The sequence below is a fragment of the Aegilops tauschii genome, chromosome 3, assembly GCF_002575655.3.
Source record: "Aegilops tauschii subsp. strangulata cultivar AL8/78 chromosome 3, Aet v6.0, whole genome shotgun sequence".
Classification (NCBI taxonomy): domain Eukaryota; kingdom Viridiplantae; phylum Streptophyta; class Magnoliopsida; order Poales; family Poaceae; genus Aegilops; species Aegilops tauschii.
Window position 1 is genome coordinate 112,607,474 of NC_053037.3, and position 6,078 is coordinate 112,613,551.

A 6,078-nucleotide genomic window follows, 5' to 3' on the forward strand; every position below is an offset into this window, starting at 1 on the left:
TTTATATATTGGAAGTCATATTTTGGGTTCCGGAAAAAGGTGTAGTTTTTTCGGTATTGTACCGGGAAGCTTCCAGAAGGTTCCGGAGGGGTCCAGAAGTCCACAAGTGGGTTCGCCATGACCCAAGGGCTAGCATGGGCTGCGGTGAGGTGCCCTGGCCTTATTGGGCTAGGCGCACCAAGTCCTCAAAAGCCCATATGGCTAGGGAAGGCAAAAAAGAAAGGAGTCCTAGTAGGAATAGGATTGGACTTGGAGTCCAAGTCCTCTCCCCCTTACCTGTGCTCTAGGGCTTGGAGGGGTTGTTTCCCACGCCCCTCTACCTATATAGAGGGGAGGGGGCGCCCCAAGAGGATGCACCAAGCCCTTGGCACCCCTCTCTCTCCCGTTACTCCGTAGTTCCACCCCCTCGTCCGGGCGACGCCTAGCGAAGCGCTGTCAGTGCTCCACCACCACCATCACCAGCACACCATCGTGCTGGTTGTGACACCATCTACTTCTCCTCTCCCACTTGCTGGATCAAGAAGGAGGAGACGTCATCGAGCCGCACATGTGCTAAACTCGAAGGTGTCGTCCGTTCGGCACTAGATCGGTTGGATCGTGATCGGATCGCGAAAAGTGCGACTACATCAACCGCGTGATAAACACTTCCGCTTAGCGATCTACAAGGGTATGTAGATGCTCTTCCCCACTCGTAGCTATGCATCTCCATGGATAGATCTTGCATGCACGTAGAAATTTCTTGTTTTCCATGCAACATTCCCCAACAAGTACGACAACAGGTGGGAGCCTTAGGGTTGTCTTTAATTATTCTATGACTCGCGTGTCAATCACTAAGCGCCATGTAATTGCGTTACTTTATCGCTATGCGTTAGCAATAGTTGTAGAAGCAATAGTTGGTGAGACGACCCCGATGCAATGATGGAGATCAAGGGTCGTGCCGATGATGATGGAGATCATGCCGAGGCTTTGGAGATGGAGATCAAAAGCACAAGATGATGATGGCCATATCATGTCACATATTTTGATTGCATGTGATGTTTATCCTTTATGCATCTTATTTTGCTTAGAACGATGGTAGCATTATAAGATGATCCCTTCACTTAACTTCAAGATAAAAGTGTTCTCCCTGAGTATGCATCGTTGCTAAAGTTCGTCGTTTCGAAGCACCTCGTTATAATCGGGTGTGATAGATTCTACGTTCATATACAACGGGTGTAAGCCAGTTTTGCACATGCAGAATACTTGGGTTAAACTTGACGAGCATAGCATGTACAGACATGGTTTCGGAACACTAGAGACCGAAAGGTCAAATGTGAGTCATATAGTAGATATGATCAATATGGATATGTTCACCATTGAAGACGACCCCATCTCACGTGATGATCGGACATGGGTTAGTTGATTTGGATCATGTATCACTTAGACAACTTGAGGGATGTTGATTTAAGTGGGAGTTTATTAGTAATTTGATTATTTGAACTAAAATTTATCATGAACTTAGTCTCAATAGTTTTTGCAAATCTATGTTGTAGATCAATGGCTCGTGCTACCGTTCCCTTGAATTTTAATGTGTTCCTAGAGAAAGCTAAGTTGAAAGATGATGGTAGAAACTACACGGACTGGTTCCGTAAGTTGAGGATTATCCTCATTAATGCACATAAGAATTATGTCCTTGATGCACCGCTAGGTGACAGACCTGCTGCAGGAGCTGATGCAGATGTTATGAATGTCTGGAGGGCTCGATCTGATGACTACTCGACAGTTCAGTGTGCCATGCTTTACGGCTTAGAACCGGGATTTCAAAAGTGTTTTGAACACCACGGAGCATATGAGATGTTTCAAGAGCTGAAGTTGATATTTCAAGCTAATGCCTGGGTTGAGAGATATGAAGTCTCCAACAAGTTCTTTAGCTGTAAGATGGAGGAGAACAATTCTGCCAGTGAACACATAATCAAAATGTTTGGGTATCATAACCACTTGACTCAGCTGGGAATTGATCTTCCAGTTGAGACTGTTCTTGATAGAGTTCTTCAGTCACTGACACCAAGCTACAAAGGCTTCATGATGAACTATAATATGCAAGGGATGACGAAAAAGATTCACGAGCTCTTCGCGATGTTGAAATCGACGGAGGTAGAAATCAAGAAAGAGCATCAAGTGTTGATGGTTAACAAGACCACCAGTTTTAAGAAAAAGGGCAAGGGAAAGAAAGGGAACTTCTAGAATAATGGCAAGCAAGTTGCCGCTCCCGTGAAGAAGCCCAAAGTTGTACCGAAGCCTGAAACTAAGTGGTTCTACTGCAAAGGAAATGGTAACCCGGAAGCGGAACTACCCCAAGTATATGGCAGATAAGAAGGATGGCAAAGTGAACAAAGGTATATTTGATACACATGTTATTGATGTGTTCCTTACCAATGCTCGTAGTAGTGCCTGGGTACTTTATATTGGTTCAGTTGCTTATATTTGTAACTCGAAACAGGAGCTGGGGTATAAACAAAGATTGGCTAAGGACGAGGTGACGATGCGTGTCGGAAATGGTTCCAAAGTTGATGTGATCGTCGTCGGCACGCTACCTCTACGTCTACCTTCGGGATTAGTTTTAGACCTCAATAATTGTTATTTGGTGCCAGCGTTGAGCATGAACAATAGATCTAGATCTTGTTTATTGCGAAATGGTTATTCATTTAAGTCAGAGAATAATGGTTGTTCTATTTATATGAGTAACATCTTTTATTGTCATGCACCCTTAGTGAATGGTCTATTCTTGTTGAATCTCGATCATAGTGATACACATATTCATAATATTGATGCCAAAAGTTGCAAAGTTGATAATGATAGTGCAACATACTTGTGGCATTGCCATTTGGGCCATATTGGTATAAAGCGCATGAAGAAACTCCATGCGGATGGACTTTTGGAATCACTTGATTATGAATCATTTAATACTTGTGAACCATGCCTCATGGGTAAGATGACTAAAACTCCATTCTCCGGAACAATGGAGTGAGCTAATGACTTATTGCAATAATACATACTGATGTATGCAATCCAATAAGTGTTGAGGCACGCGACGGGTATCGTTATTTTCTAACCTTCACAAATGATTTGAGTAGGTACGGGTATATCTACTTGATGAAACACAAGTCTGAAACATTTGGAAAGTTCAAAGAATTTCAGAGTAAAGTGGAGAATCATCGTAATAAGAAAACAAAATTTCTACGATCTGATCGCGGAGGTGAATATTTGAGTTACGAGTTTGGCCTTCATTTAAGACAATGTGGATTTGTTTGACAACTCACGCCACTTGGAACACCACAGCGAAATGGTGTGTCCGAATGTCGTAACCGTACTTTATTAGATATGGTGCGTTCTATGATGTCTCTTACCAATTTTCCTTTATCGTTTCGGGGTTTTACATTAGAGACAGCCGCACTCACATTAAATAGGGCACCGTCTAAGTCCATTGAGATGACACCATATGAACTATGGTTTGGCAAGAAACCTAAGCTATTGTTTCTTAAAGTTCGGGGATGCGACGCTTATGTCAAAAGGATTCAGCCTGATAGGCTCGAACCCAAAGCGGAGAAGTCCATCTTCATCGGATACCCTAAAGAAGCTATTGGGTATACCTTCTACCACAGATCCAAAGGCAAAATCTTTGTTTCTAAAAATGGTTCATTTCTAGAAAAAGAGTTTCTCTCAAAAGAAGTGAGTGGGAGGAAATGAGAACTTGATGAGGTAGTTGTACCTTTTCTTGAATTGGAAAGTAGCACATCAGAGAAAACCGTTCCTGTGATGCCTACACCAACTAGAGAAGAAGCTAATGATAATGACCATGAAACTTCGGATCAAGTTACTACGAACCTCGTAGGTCGACCAGAACACGTACCGCACCAGAGTGGTATGGTAATCCTGTACTGGAAGTCATGTTGTTGGACAATGGCGAACCTATGAACTATGAAGAAGCAATGATGAGCCCAGATTCCGACAAATGCCTTGAGGCCATGAAATCTGAGATAGGATCCATGTATGAGAACAAAGTGTGGACTTTGGTGGACTTGCCCGATGATTGGCAAGCCATTGAGAATAATGCATCTTCAAGAGGAAGACAAACGCTGATGGTAATAGTACTGTCTACAAATCACGACTTGTCGCAAAAGGTTTTCAATAAGTTCAAGGGGTTGACTACGATGAGACTGTCTCACCCGTAGCGATGCTTAAGTCTGTCAGAATCATGTTAGCAATTGCCGCATTTTATGATTATGAAATCTGGCAAATGGACGTCAAAACTGCATTCCTTAATGGGTTTCTTAAAGAAGAGTTGTATATGATGCAATCAGAAGCTTTTGTCGATCCTAAGGATGCTAACAAAGTGTGCAAGCTCCAGCGATCCATCTATGGACTGGTGCAAGCATCTCCGAGTTGGAATATATGCTTTGATAAGGTGATCAAAGCATTTGGTTTTATACAGACTTACGGTGAAGCCAGTATTTGCAAGAAAGTGAGTGGGAGCTCTGTAGCATTTCTAATATTATATGTGGATGACATATTGCTGATTGGAATAATATAGAATTTCTGGATAGCATAAAATGATATTTGAATAAGAATTTTTCAATGAAAGACCTCGGTGAAGTTGCTTACATATTGGGAAGCAAAATCTATAGAGATAGATCAAGATGCATAATAGGACTTTCACAAAGCAAATACCTTGACAAAGTTTTGAAGTTCAAAATGGATCAGACAAAGAAAGGGTTCTTGCCTGTATTGCACGGTGTGAAGTTGAGTATGACTTAAAGCCTGACCACGGCAGAAGAAAGAGAAAGGATGAGTGTCATTCCCTATGCCTCAGCCATAGGCTCTATAATGTATGCCATGTTGTGTACCAGACCTGATGTGTGCGTTGCTATGAGTCTGGCTAACGGGCTACAATACTGATCCAGGAATGGATCACTGATTAGCGGTCAAAATTATCCTTAGGCACCTAAAGATCACTAAGGAAACATTTCTCGGTTATGGAGGTGATAAAGAGTTCGTCGTAAAGGGTTACGTCGATGCAAGCTTTGACACCTATCCAGACGACTCTGAGTCTCAATTTGGATACGTATTGAACATGGGAGCAATTAGCTGGAATAGATGCAGAGCATTGCAGACATAGATATTTGCAAAGTACGCACGGATCTGAATGTTGCAGACCCATTGACTAAAACCTCTATCACAAACAAAACATGATCACACCTTAGAACTCATTGGGTGTTCATCACATGGCGATGTGACCTCGATTATTGACTCTAGTGCAAGTGGGAGACTGTTGGAAATATGCCCTAGAGGCAATAATAAATTGTTTATTATCATATTTCCTTATTCGTGATAAAGGTTTATTATTCATGCTAGAATTGTATTGACCAGAAACTTAAATACATGTTTGAATACATAAACAAATACTAAGTCCCTAGTAAGCCTCTACTAGACTAGCTCGTTGATCAAAATATGGTCAAGGTTTCCTAACCATAGACATGTGATGTCACTTGATAACGGGATCGCGTCATTAGGAGAATGATGTGATGGACAAGACCCATTCGTTAGCATAGCATATGATCATTCAGTTTTTGCTACTCCTTTCTTAATGTCAAATACATGTTCCTTCGACCATGAGATCATGCAACTCCCGGATACCGGAGGAATACCTTTTGTGCTATATATCAAACATCACTTCGTAACTGGGTGATCATAAAGGTGCTCTACAGGTATCTCCAAAGGTGTCTGTTGAGTTGGCGTGAATCAAGATTGGGATTTGTCACTCCGTATGATGGAGAGGTATCTCTGGGCCCTCTCTGTAATACAACATCACAATAAGCTTGCAAGCAAAGTGATTAAGGAGTTAGTTACAAGATGATGTATTACGGAACGAGTAAAGAGACTTCTCGGTAACAAGATTGAACTAGGTATGGAGAGACCGATGATCGAATCTTGGGCAAGTAACATACCGATAGACAAAGTGAACTACGTATGTTGTCATAAAGGTTTGACCGATAAAGATCTTCGTAGAATATGTAGGAACCAATATGGGCATCTAGGTCC